General features: G+C 37.5%; 1 protein-coding gene across 7 annotated transcripts in view; it reads left to right on the top strand.

Annotated features, from left to right (window-relative positions):
* Mgat4c (MGAT4 family member C) overlaps positions 1-13,775 on the top strand; it is a 575,343-nt gene that overhangs the window by 384,849 nt on the left and 176,719 nt on the right. For 2 of the 7 annotated variants that reach the window (XM_048418769.3, XM_085683476.2), the window contains exon 1: positions 353-648. The exons of 4 other annotated variants lie outside the window; for them this stretch is intronic. The gene's annotated coding sequence lies outside the window, so the exon portion shown is untranslated. Of the gene's footprint in view, positions 1-352; positions 649-13,775 lie in introns of those variants that run through there. One more of the 7 variants, XM_085683480.2, reaches the window with a different exon arrangement.

The raw sequence follows: 13,775 nt of genomic DNA, 5'->3' as shown, positions 1-13,775 counted from the left end.
TCATTTAAAAAATCAAATTCCAAAATGCGCTCACTCTAGTCATTCCCTTAGTTGTTCCTCCAGTTAATCACCTTAAAACGTAGCATTTAAAAAAAAAATAAATGTACTTGAGGAAAAAATGCCTCACATACCCTAAGTAATTAATTAGTTAAATAAGTCTTGGCTTACATGGAGCGCAATATTTTTGTATGCCGTCGTCTAATAACTTATTCGGACTTCCCATTTTGTTTTGAGCAGAAATTTCAGTGAGAGAGAAGCATTTCGATTTTCAGCTGACAGTTTAGGGTTAAGATATGATTCCAGGTAACAGAAGCCAATGAGAGTACACCCAGTTGATGTTTGTGACATCATCTTCCAGCCGGAGTACACAGAACAGCTGAGGCAGCGTTCAGTTTCAGCCCGAGTGCCATTATGATGGATGTTTACATGTCTTCATTGAGAGCCAATTATCTTGCTTTTGTGTGAGGCCCAAGGATCACTCATGCTGCCAGGCTGCACAGAGCGCTGTTGGATCTAGCTGAACGAATTGTTTTCCCTGTCTCGGGTAAGAGCCTGTTCCGTTTACCTTCTCATTCGGAAGAGAGGTGGATGTGTCTAACGGAGAGAAGAGTGCAAGGGGCTGAGAGCTGAGAGCAGCGTTCCTATCCGGTAAGCTTTTAATCAGAGCAATGTTTAGCATGGTTAAAAGGAGGCTCAAATGTAGCTAAAGGGATGGAAAAGAACTGCTGATGTGTACCTCGCAAACTAATCTGTAGTAGCGAATGGATAGCAGGTATTTCAGCTTTTCCTTAGAAAACGGAAAGTAAGTGACACCATTGGACTGCTATCTTTTAAATGCTTTAAACACTTCTGTGTATGGATAACATTCCGCTCATTTCTTCGTATTTTGCTACTAATGGTAAAGAGGGACTGAAATGGTCAAAGTAATAGGGCCATGCATGTAAAATGAGTTCAAGTACCTAATTGTTAAATGACAGTTCTTTGGGACAGTTTTTCTAAACTTGTGCCTGGCCAGCAAATACAGAATTTACCGAGTGAGCACAAGGCTTTAGTTTTGTAATGAACTTGGGTCACTTTCCATGCAAACCTCCTCTTTTAACTCAAAGAAATGGTAATAGCAAATAATTTTTTGTTTTGTTTTGTTTTGTTTTCGAGACAGAGTTTCTCTGTAGCTTTGGAGGCTATCCTGGAACTAGCACTTGTAGACCAGGCTGGCCATGAACTCACACAATTTTAAGGAACAGTGTGGGGTATTTTCCCCTGGTATGAAGTTTATTGTACTAACTGCTTTGGGATGTATAGGTAATACCATATTTATGCATCTGAGAGTCGTGAAGACCTTCAATGTTGTGATCATTTCTCAGTATTGATATTTTCATCTGAGGATCCTTTTTATGTTATATCAAACTAAATATGCTTGCAAGTCGCTGAACTGCTCTGGATATAGGTGATTGGATCTGATAGGGATCTTAAAAAAATAAATATGCTGTAAGCTTTTAATTGATTAAGAATTTCCCTAAGCTAGCAAAAGAATTAAAAAAGAATACATTTAACTTTTCAAATGATGTCTGCTCTAATGGTGAAATGTAGCAGATTATTAATTGATTGATAGGTGTTCTTTATGAGATAAAGGCTTAAAAAAACTCAATAGGTGCGACTGAATTTAACATGCTTTTAATTTGGAAGGCTCTCTGTCACTCTAGTGCAATAAAGTTTTGAATAATGATCACTCCATGGGGCTTTTAATGCTCTTTTGCTGTTTAAATTTATTTTTATATTTTTTTTTTTAGCATCAAGTATCTAGCCTGTCTTTTCAAACCAGCGATGTTCATAATTAGAAATCAGGATCTGAGGTACTCAGGTTGTGCTGATAGACAGCAGGGGGGTCACCACAATGTCTCCCTCTGTCTTCTACTAGCCTGGTCCTGTTTGGCAGTTCTTGCCATCACTGTTGTTCGATTTGTCTCTTTCATTCTATTCATTCCTGAACAAATCCAAGCTTAGAGTGTCCAATACCCATTAACGCTATCTAAAGAATGGGGCTTTTTGTCTCAGTCAAGACAATGCGGAATCAATCAAACTTCAAAAAGTTTTCCAGTGTGCTTTGGGGATTCATCTTTCTCAGAGAAAAAATCTATATTTGTATATACTGTGAATTCCAAAATCACTGGATTTGGAAAGATTCAAAATTAGGATTATAAATGTTTTGTACTGTGAATTCAGAGAATAAGAATACCTTGCTTGGAACTGAGGTTTGCCTTCATTTATTTTGCCTTCAGAACTTTAAAACAGAATGAAATGACCCATGAGTATGGATGTTGTTGTTTTCACACACGATCAATCTTGACTAAGAGAAAGCATTAGTTTTCTAATAATTAATTCTCTAAAAAGCTATTTGTGTCAGTCTGCCCACAGTGAGCAGTCTAGATATTGCAGTTGTATTTTGCTGTGTATGAGAGTGTATTTATCTCTGTTTCAGTCTCTCTAAAAACACATGCACTTGTACTAGCCATGATTACTATAAATACCATATCTCCTGCTTTCTTTTTAGCAGCTCTATGACATGTGTATACATAGGATGTGATTTTCCAGTTGACAAACTTCACTAACTGGAGCCCTTAGCTCTTATTTCCCTTTTCTCTTAAAAGAACATATCAATTCCTTTTGCTATATACTTCTGAGGAAAGTCTCCCCACACAGTTTACATAGGTGAAAAATGCTCTGTGTTCTACAGGTTTCACTAGTGATATTTAATGCACAAATATTGTTTTGTCTGAGTTAGGGACTTTATCCTTTTGAGTGTGTTTCTCTATTATCTCATAATCTTTGTATTTGGCACATCAAGTTAAGTTAGGTCTTTCTTAAGAAGAGCATGGAGGCGTGATGATGAACAGGTCCTTATAGGATTCTGTGTGTTTCTCTGTGTTTCTCATAGAAATGGTAAAGAGGAGCCATCACACTTGACAATTCTCCTTCTCGTGATAATTTGTCTATTCTCTCTCTCCCTCTCCCTCTCTTTATCTCTCCCTCTCCCCTCCCCCCCTCTCTCCAGTGTTCAATCTCTCCTACACTTTTATGCAGGTCTCTTCCTCAGCTGTCTAGAATGAACAATAACATTTAGTTTTCTAACTTCTCAGTTCATGCACTCAAATGTACCAAATGTTTAAAGCTTTCTAGCTAACTTTCTGCTGAAGCAAAGTGGAGTTACTCTGTTGATATTAGTTTGAGCTTTAATATTTTTAGAATAATTACATGTATCTTGCAATTTGACTTGTGTTTTGGTGGACAAACCCTTCACTTCTAGTAGCTGTTCTGTGATAAAAATGTGTGTGCTATAATTCATTGAAATAAACAGAAACTTGAAACTTATAACAGGAATTGTAACTTAATATCGGAGCTCATCCATTCAGTAAACTAATGGTAGAGGGGAAAGGACTCAGAAACAGATTTGTAAATGTCAGTGCAATCAATCAGTCAATCAATCAATCAATTCATCTCTCTTTTCACATATTTAGGCATTTGCCTGTTAACTCATCAACTGCCTACTTTATGCCAAGGACACGTCTATGTGCGTAGAATGTACAACTCAGAGTATAGAAGAACATGTTATATTTTTCTTTCCTCTAATCGGGCAAGGTTTTATATTTAATTTCCAAAACTTGAAGCATTTACATTAATACTGTCTTTCCTAGAGTCCTATATGAAGTAAATGTAGAATTGAATAACAATTGAAATCAATCATTAATATTATAATTTTTAAATCTGCGTCTCATTCTGAATGGAGTGTCATAGAAATCGCATTGTACTTTGAGAATTGAGTGAGTGATGAAGACTGTCTCTCTTCAGTTTCAAAAAGTGTTACCATGTGACATTAGGAAGAAGAACATATAAGGCAGAGACATTACTCGGTACATGCTTTGCCAGGAAGTTTTAGAAGGCACTAGGCCTTGGAATGAGCTATCTTTTCCTAATGGAATTTCCAAATTTATTTTTATAATGTTTGTGATGAAGACAACATAAATTGAGGTCAAAGTGCTTTTAGTGTCAAATTCTCCCGAAAAGAGAGAATTAGCTGTTTTATGTGTTATTGATTTCTTTAGCTAGGAGTTGAGCAAGGTGAGAAGGTCATCTCGGCCACTGTAGTCATAAAGTCTCGTTTGACTGATGTGCCAGGGCATACTGCAAAAGATGGAATTGTACGCCCACGGCCCTGGGTCAATGTGGAAAATAAGTTGTTCCTCATACTGAGTATAAGTATTCTTATGGCAAGTCAATCATGTGAAACACCAAGCTGAACTGTGAGGTAGAGCAGAATAAAATCTGCCCGGTTTGACAGGGATTTAGTATAAAATTAGGTGCCAAAAACTTTCCCTCGTTTGCAAAACAGGAGATAATCTAATCAGGTTAGCAAAGAGTTCTCAGCAAGTCAAGAAATCAGCAGGTGTGTTCACACCCACTTCTTTGTTTTCATGCACTGGGGGTAAGAATAGTTTCTGACGCAGATGTGAGTAAACTTTCTTCTCTCGCACATTTATATCCTTTATATCTTCATATAAAAAGAACAACAAAACTGCCTGCCACTGGGGTTGTTCTGAAAATTGTGTGGTCTTCAATTTGTGTGCACTAATCTTATGAAAGCAGAGGACCACAGATGTATGCAGTAAATGCTCAAATAGTTTTGCCTTTTGCTGGTATTTTTATTGTGAGTGGCTTGCTTGATAGAATGTGTGTGTGTGTGTGTGTGTGTGTGTGTGTGTGTGCGCTGTGTGTCTGGATGTTTGTGTGTTTGTTTGTGTGTGTATTTGATTCTTTGTGGGTGGTGGGGGCAGTGTTTACTAGAAGGCCTTTAGCTGTGATATCCGCAATCCTGTAACTCTGCTAAAGTCAAGCAAGCCCTGTTATTTGAACTAATACTAATAAGGGCATTGAGAAGAGTGGTTTTAGTGAACAAAAATAGTAGACCGATGCTTACTCCTTACTCTGATATAACTCTCAAATTTGCAGCTCAAAATCTGAACTTATATCATATAGTATGTCACATAGACATAAAATCTGAATGTCGAATCAGTTTCCACCTGAATTTACTCTACTCTGATTATTTTATTTAATTTACATTGTTCTAACTTTCAATAGCACATTAGCTCATGTAGGTGATGAGGTGGATGAAATCAAGCTGAATTCCTTTTTTATCTCAAGCAATTCATTGTGTTGCAAAAAGTACTTGGGGAACATAAGCAATGATTATATTAATTTTTATTGAAAAACTAGAAGAGTCCTAAAAAACCAAACTATCTAGTAGTTTAAAACAAGTACAAAAAATTGCTACAGATAATGTACAGAGTTAATGCAGGGGGGCCTCTAATAAACACAACGTCAAAAGTATCAGAAAAATTCACAGCAGGTTCAGAGAAAGACAGCTAACTTAGCACGACGGAAGGAAGGCATGAAGGAGTATTAAAATTAATGTTCATCTATGAGAATAAGTGTTGCTTGCAAAACATGATTCTGTGTAACTGATAACACCTGGCCACAAGTGACTCCTTGGCTAGAAAGCCGTTAGGCCCTTTGAACTCAAAATGCAACAGATGGTTTACAATGAGACAGCATTCTGTGGTATTGAAATAGTGGGAAATGTTCCCAAAATGAGCGCAGATGAAGGATTGTCTTGGACTCTTTAACTTAATCTGCCATATCAGAGGAACAGAAGAGGCCCAGCGACCTTTCTTCTGCATTTCCACTAAGGTTATTAGAAGGTGCGTCTCATAAATTCATGTGAAATGATGGGTCATAGCCAGTAAAACAGCTAAACACCCAAGCAAAGAGAGGAATGGAGTTTTCTTTTTGCCACTGTGGTAAACAACATGCTAGAAAGCACCTTGGGAGGAAGGGGCTTTTTTGGCTTCTAGATTACAGTACATCAGCAGGGGAGTCAGGGGCAGAAGCTCAAAACATGGACCTGAAGGCAGGTTCTAAAGAAGGGATCACTGAGCAGCGCTGCTAACTTGCTTGTTTCCAGTGACTGCTTTTTGTGCTTTGTTGTATAGCCTAGGGCTCAGGGGAGCCACTTTCCACAGTGGGACAGACCTTTCCACATCAATCATAAATTAAGACAAGGCCTACGGGACAGTCTTGTGGATCCAATTCCACAATTCACATTCTCTTTTCCCACGTGATTCAGGTTTACATCAGATGACAAGAACTAGCCAGCACACTCATTTTCTTTAGGGTAATATTTTTATTAAGATGCATTAATAAGGAAAACACAAATTAATTCCGGGTTGGTGGGGGCAGAGATTCTAACCTGTTTTAGAAAATTCCATTCTGAGTTCTTTCATTGATACACTATGGTGAGATTCAAATACATTAGAAATATTTGACACCAAACAGGAGGAAACAATGAGACATGATATATAGCCAACCATGCTCACAGTGTTTTAATCACTGTAGAGGACAAGTATAGACAGAACAAGAGGTGTGATGGTGTCCTGGTAGATAGGAGAGGATCTTACATGTTTGTTCATGGAAAGTTCAGATCATTGAATCTTTGGGTATTTCTAATTAAATTTTGCTTGTTTTTGTCAAAAGGGCTTGTATGGGGTGGATATATATGTTCAGATATGGACATGTGGTGACCAGAGGTTGACATCTTGTCAGTTTTCTTTCTCTACTGAACTTCACTATATTAGAATTACTATTTCTATTTTTATAAGCTTTACCATTAAAAACCTTACAACTAAATAAAAAAAATTATCACCTATCAAATTAAGAAAATCCATAGTCTATGCAACTCAGTAAAATTCCATAGATTACAAACTAACATTTGAAATGGAAGACGAAAAGTTCTGCAGTCAGTGTTACACATTTATCATCAAAAATATCTTATGCATTGACTCACAATGAACACCATAAAACTAAGTAAACAATTAGCTTGATATTCCCTTTTATGATTCAACCTCTTACCTGACTCTCATGCTCTCTTACATGTTCACACCTACCCTTTCTTGTTCTCTTTTCTTCAGGTTATCTGCACTCAACAGAAAATTCCCATTCATACATTCGTATATTATTGGTAAGGGTCCACATATGAGGGAGAACAATGATTTCGTCCTTTCAAGAATTGTGTGACCTTACCTAAAGTTACACACTCTGAATCTAGCAATTTCCGGCAAAATTAATCTTTTTCCCATTTACCTGAGTAGTACGCACCAACAAACACACACACACACACACACACACACACACACACACACACAACACACACATGCACACATATATCTGTGTGTGAATTTATTTATTTATTAAAATGTTATTATGTATTCATCTGTTGTTAACAAACTAGATTGATTTTAATTATTGCTCTAGTGAATAAAGGAGCAATAAGCATTGCTGCAAATCTCTCTATGATAGGATGCAGGATTCTGTGTGCATTGCTTGAGTGAAGTAGCTGGAAGATATGATAGTTCTATTTTTAGGTTTTGAAAAATTTTCAGAATGATTGCCACAATGGCTATATAGCTTTCAATCCCACCAACAATTAATAAGGGTTCCAGTTAGTCTACATCTTCTCCAACATTCGCTCCCAGATGGGTTGGATATACCCATTCTGAGGGGAAGTAGTATCTCAAAGCAATTTTAATTTACATTGCTTGGATGACATGGGACTTTGAGCATTTTTAAAATGGTTAATGGACACTTGGATGTCTATTTCTGAAAACTGTTTATCAGCTTATTTCCCATTGAATTAATTGATAGTACTGTTTTTCTGCAATTCTTTGTATATTCTGAATATTAAATCTTTATCTAATAAATATTTTCTCCTATCCCTTTGTTAACTGCTGATTCATATTCTCTCTCTCTCTCTCTCTCTCTCTCTCTCTCTCTTTCTCTCTCTCTCTTTCTCTGTTTCTCTCTCTCTCTCCCTTCTCCCTCTCCCATTCCTAGCTCCTGCAATTTAAACTGATCTATGACACAACACCTACATCACCATGATAGACTCAAACTTTTGCAAACAAGTGCAAAGTAAGCCTTTCCCCCCTTTAGCTGTTTTTCACAGGCAGTTGTGGCAGAATCAGGATGTCTGACTAACACTGTGTTAACTCTCATCACACAAAATTGTTTCAGAAGCTTCAAGTGAGATGTTTAAAAAAAGGAAGAGGGACTAGACCCGAAGACAGTAAACAGGATGGACTCTAAAGCACCAAATTTACTTGAAGCCATCTGCAACATCTGCCCATAGGCTGGATGAGTCACAGGCAGCACGTCTGTATAAGACATTTTTTCCACAATTCTCTCATCTCCAAACGTTCCCTTCTCCTTATATGTGAATGACACCACAATTACAATACACCAGTGTTTAAACACAACTGTATGCTTAAAACATAAACTATAACAAAAATACTCTTAATACATATTTGTGAACCTTATTATAAATACAGATAGAAAAGAGTTTGCAGAAGTGAGTTCTGGGCAATAAAAGTGGGGTGGGTTGTTATACTTGAAGCCGGTTATAACCGCCACTGCTGCAATGGAAAATACAATTGCCTTAGAGGGGTCAGACATAGGAAAGGCCGAAACAGACTCAAAGTACGGGAACAAAGAAAACTGCTCTTTAAATTGGAAAAGGGTCGTTGGTGGCCTTAAAGTAGTCTGGGATGCTAGACGGCGAGGTGTCCAGAGGAAATTGATAGTTAGCCATTGCAGTCATGCTCAGGCAATTTAGAATTGGAAAGCAATAAAGACCTGCTAGACGGAGCTGTCAAGTAACGACGCCTTCAGAGATGAAAAACTTTATTTGGTGGTCAAATGTGCGAAAAAGTAACATTAAAAATTCAGACGTGGAGTTCATGTTAGTGATCCCTGTACATGGGAGGAAGAGACATAAGTATTGCTGTGGTTTCAGTATGTTGCACACTGAAATCCAGGTTAACCTGAAGTAAAAACTCATACCTTCTTCAAACAACAGCAATAAAATAAACCAAAGCATTAATTTTGCTACTTATTCTTCCTAACTTGTATTTATTTCACTTGCAATATTTATTATGAAGTGTTCATGAAAATTTTTACTGAATTAAAAACTTTATCATGGGGAAACAATACCATTAAATCTACCTAAAGAGAAACAGGATGACAATTATTTTACCCAAAGTGAATTTATTCTTAGGCAAGTTACTGTGCATTAATAAATAAATAAGTATATTAGTAAGTGAATATCATTTCCCATTTTAAGCAAATATATAAATGAGCATTCTGACATTAAGGCATGAACTTCACAAAGTAATAAAGTGTTCAAAAGTTTAAAATAAAGCATCAGATTATATATATGTGTGTGTGTGTGTGTGTGTGCGCGCGCACGCAAATATTAAATATAAGGCTTCAACCAACTTGAGATTGGAAAAATTAAGCAAAAGGAAAAGGTAAACATATGATAAGTATGTATTTTCTGTTTTTACATATATAAAAATAAGTTGTGATGGAAAATTTTAGAATAAAATATGACTGTATATCACAGGGTTTATCCTCATAGGTTTATCATGATTATAGTTATTCTTAAAAACTTACTGTTAGAGGAAAACACTTTCTTTTATTTATATCTTAGAAAAACACATAGCTTCTATGAACAATTTAGACAGAAGAGAAACATTATCTCTGGTATTTTCAAAGTAATCTGAAATCTGAAGAAGGCAGCATACTCTTATCTTAGCATCTAAGAAGAATTGCTGTGAACCTTGGCTACAGAGATAGTGAGGTCACAGGGTTATTCCAATTCTAAAAGATCTGACATAACACTATGTCTAGGAGATTCCATGGCATCTCATAATACAGAGATATTTCAGTGTTTTATAATCACACTGAATTACACTCCCTAGACCCCATCTAAGAAAGAGGTATAGTTAAAATAAATGTCTGGGAGAGACCTAGCGCCTCCTCGCCGGGCCCCTGCCGCGGGCCAGAAGCAAACTCACCCCTCTGATTGTCCTGGGACTGAACGAGCACGTGATCCAACCAGATTCTCTGAATGTGGCCGGATTCTCTGGATGTGGCTGGCCCGGAGTCTTTCTGAAAAGCCATTGACAATGACACTGGGACTTGTTTCCTCTGCATATACTGGATCTTTGGGATCCAGTCTGTTTGGATACTCACTTTCCTGGACCTGGAGGGAGGGGGGGAGGAACTTGAACTTCCCACAGTTCAGGAAACCCTGACTGCTCTTAGGGATGGAGAGGGAGGAGGAGAGGGAGTGGGGGGAGTGGGAGGGTGTTGGGAGGAGGGGCGGAAATGGAAACTTTTATAATTTAATAAACTTTGAAAAAAAATAAATGTCTGGGTGAGTACATAAACAGGATCAAAACATGATGAAGTTCAAAATTAAGACAGAATGTGACATCTTAGGAATTATCAATGGATAAAGTCAAGAAGCCTGAAATAAAAACAGGAATCTAGGTTCTAGGTCATCTGTGAAATATGAGCCTCATTCTAGAAAAATGAGATTAAAACCATATGTGTATGAAATACGAGGCAACCAGGAGACTGTTATTCACAACAACCTAATGACTAAATAAACATTCTGAAGAGAATTTGCAAAGCCTAAAGATGATTGGGAAATGCAGGTTATGTTAGTAGCTCAACTAGAAAAGGTAGACAACTGGTCGACCACTCAGCCTACTCTTTGGCATATTTGGTTGTAGGTTATCCTTGTAGTATTAGTTAAAAGTGCTACCTTTAGAATCAGTTGGCTGGTTTTACATCTTAGTAATTCTGTATCCATGAGGGAGTGGGGGGAGGGTAGAGAAACATCTTCTTTTGGCTTCAGTTACTTGTTCAAAGGGATGCAGTGAGGATTAAAGATGACTATTACAGCTAGCCCATAGTTCCCATGATTTAGCGGCTACAAATACACAACTTTGGATTTTGGTACATGTTTTCTCCTTAAGAGTGCTACATATCTGACACAAGTCTCACTTCACAAATTAGTGACCTTTGTAGAGCTGTAGTGGCATTTCAATTATATTTTAATAAATAAAGACTGCCTAGAGATCCGAGAGTAAAACAGTCCCACTGGCTAGCCTTATAGACCAGATTATGGTAACACACATCTTTACTCTCAGTAGCCATAATGACACACACCTTTATTCCCAATAGCCACACTAGTTGTCATAGAAACAAGGCAGTGAATGCCTTTAATTACTAAGTGCACAGCTTTAATTCCAGCCCTAGGGAGGATTAAAAAGTGGGAGGAAACAGCTCTCAACACACAGTCTTATTCTGAGATTTCAGGAGGCAGGATCATCACTGAAGACTGGGGTCAGGGTAAGAGCCAGTGGCTCACTACTTTACTCCTGGGATCTTCGGGTTGAACCCCAATTTCTGACCCTGAGCTTTTATTGATCGTGCTTCACTAGAACCTCTTGCATGAGTGCAGAATCTTCGTCTGAATTTTGAGAACATCTTAATTTTCCTTATCCTGTGTTTTACTTGTCCATTTCCTTCTCTATGTCTCCCGTTTTACTCAAAGCCCAATGTGTTTTGGGATTTTATAAGTTGTAGCCACTGCTTTATCAGCCATACTAGCACTGAGTAGAAGCACGTCAAATGGTAATTAGATAAGTATATGGAGATAAACCACAGCACAGTTTCCTCTGGAAGGATTTCTCAATCACAGTTTAATTTGTGAAATGATAGAGTCAAAAACGATGACAGGACTGTGGTGGGAAATAAAGTCTGTCACAGAAGGTAACAGTGAAACCCACCCTCTGCTAGTCTCCTCCCAACTCCTGACCTAGAGATGTTGGTGGGAACTTCCATCTCCAGCACACCTATCTTTGCTCGCAGTCTGCCACATCAGTCACTATCATTTGCCTTTCAGGGTTTGTAAATATTTTTAAAACTGAACAACAACTGATATTAAGCACTTCATTCAAAGAAAACATTGTGGAAAGTGCAATGCACCTGTTCTGCTTATTTGAACATGTGCATATGGAATAGTTTATGTTTCTGATGCATTGGAAAAAAATTCTTGAAGATGGCTTTGTACCTATTGACAACAGTTTTGAGAGATGATGACATCTTCAGGGAATGTGATCTGCTTGGAAAAAGTAGATCATTGAGGGCCTATAAAGTATATACTGTAACTGGATTCCTTGGTTCTGTCCTTTATTTCTCATTTCCTGGCCCCTGAATTAAGTGGTCTATCTGCATAAATCATTGCATAGACGATATGGCTCACTACATGCCTGGAAACAATATAGCCAATAGAACATCAATGGCCACAGATAGGAATCTCTGAAACCATAAACCAAATTTAAGATGAATCTTTTTTTTCAGATAAGTTATCTTAGAAATTAAAATCTGACTGACATAACATGCCTCATGCACAGTACTACTTATGTGCATTTCTATAAAGATTTCTCTTAGTTTTCATTTTGCTTAATTTACTAAACTTTGGGGGAAAATGAAAAGTTCAAAATCAGAAATTTTTCTGGAGCCATTTTGGAAACTTAAAGAGAAAACGAACTTAGAAAGTGTGAAGGGAGGGTTAAAGATTTTAAATCATGTTTTTGTTTGTTTTATTTTGTTTATTTGTGTGTGTGTGTGTTTGTGTGTGTGCGTGTGTGTGTGTGTGTGTGTGTGTGTGTGTGTGCATATGTGTTCCTGGACTCTTCTCACTGTATGGGAAAAGTGTTCAGCCAGCAGAAGACTCTGTTACTCTAGTCTACTGAGCTGGAGACTTGGATGAGATGATATAATTGTAAAAGCATATCCCTGACCACTGACATATTATAATAACTTAAAATAATCCAGAAATCTTGCCAAATCTCAACATGAAGTATTTAGACAAAGTTATGATTCTGTGAGAGTCACCTGAGATCATGTTTAAATGATGGAACAATCATAGAAGATTCAGAAAATCAGAATATAAGTGATTATCAACTTTCCCCTCCAGATAATTTCTCAGAAGAATGCTAGTATCAGGAAGTACCCCCAAAGAGGCAGTTTTGATTGCAAAAGATTGAGTTTCAACAGAATAAACAAGAGGTTAGAGGCTGATGGGATGTCTGCCTGTTTTTTTTTTCTGTTTACTCAACAATCACAAAAATTAGTCACATGATGTGATTGTCGATTTGTAGAGCTGGCTCCAGGGCTATAGCACTTTTCTGGAGTGGGAGAATGGTCTGTATTCTATCAATTATATTAAACAAACACTGATTTGCCAGTAGCCAGGCAGGACGTATAGGCAGGACAACCAGACAGGAAGTAGAGGTAAGTCAATGAGAACAGGAAAATTCTAAAAAGGAGAAAACCCATTTCTCTGAAGTCCTGACCTGATCACAGAAGAAGCAAGATGTGACTGCCCCACTAAATAAGGTACTGAGCCACATGGCTAACACAGATAAGAATAATGGGCTAATAATGGGCTATATAAGTTCTATGAGTTAATAAGAAGCCTGAGATAATGGACTAATCAGTTTATAACTAATGTAGACCTCTGTGTGATTTTTTGGGACTTAACGATTATGGGAATTGGGCAAGACAAACAACTCAGACAACACTTTACAGTAACTACGTAACTTGGGGTAGATGTACTTTGGGATGGGGACTTCTATGATCTACCATTTCTGAAGGAAATAAGACTGCTGATAATATTACGAGAAGTCATTGGTGTTCACCTGTTTAATAAAGCAAAAGTCCAGAGATGTCTCTTGTATCTATACAGTAGAGTCAATTTACCTTTCCTGCTTTCTGAAGGCTATGAGGGTGAATGACAAGCTTCTGTACCC

This window comes from Myodes glareolus, chromosome 26 (assembly GCF_982192425.1).
Source record: "Myodes glareolus chromosome 26, mMyoGla1.1, whole genome shotgun sequence".
NCBI lineage: Eukaryota > Metazoa > Chordata > Mammalia > Rodentia > Cricetidae > Myodes > Myodes glareolus.
This window is presented reverse-complemented; position numbering and strand designations above follow the sequence as displayed.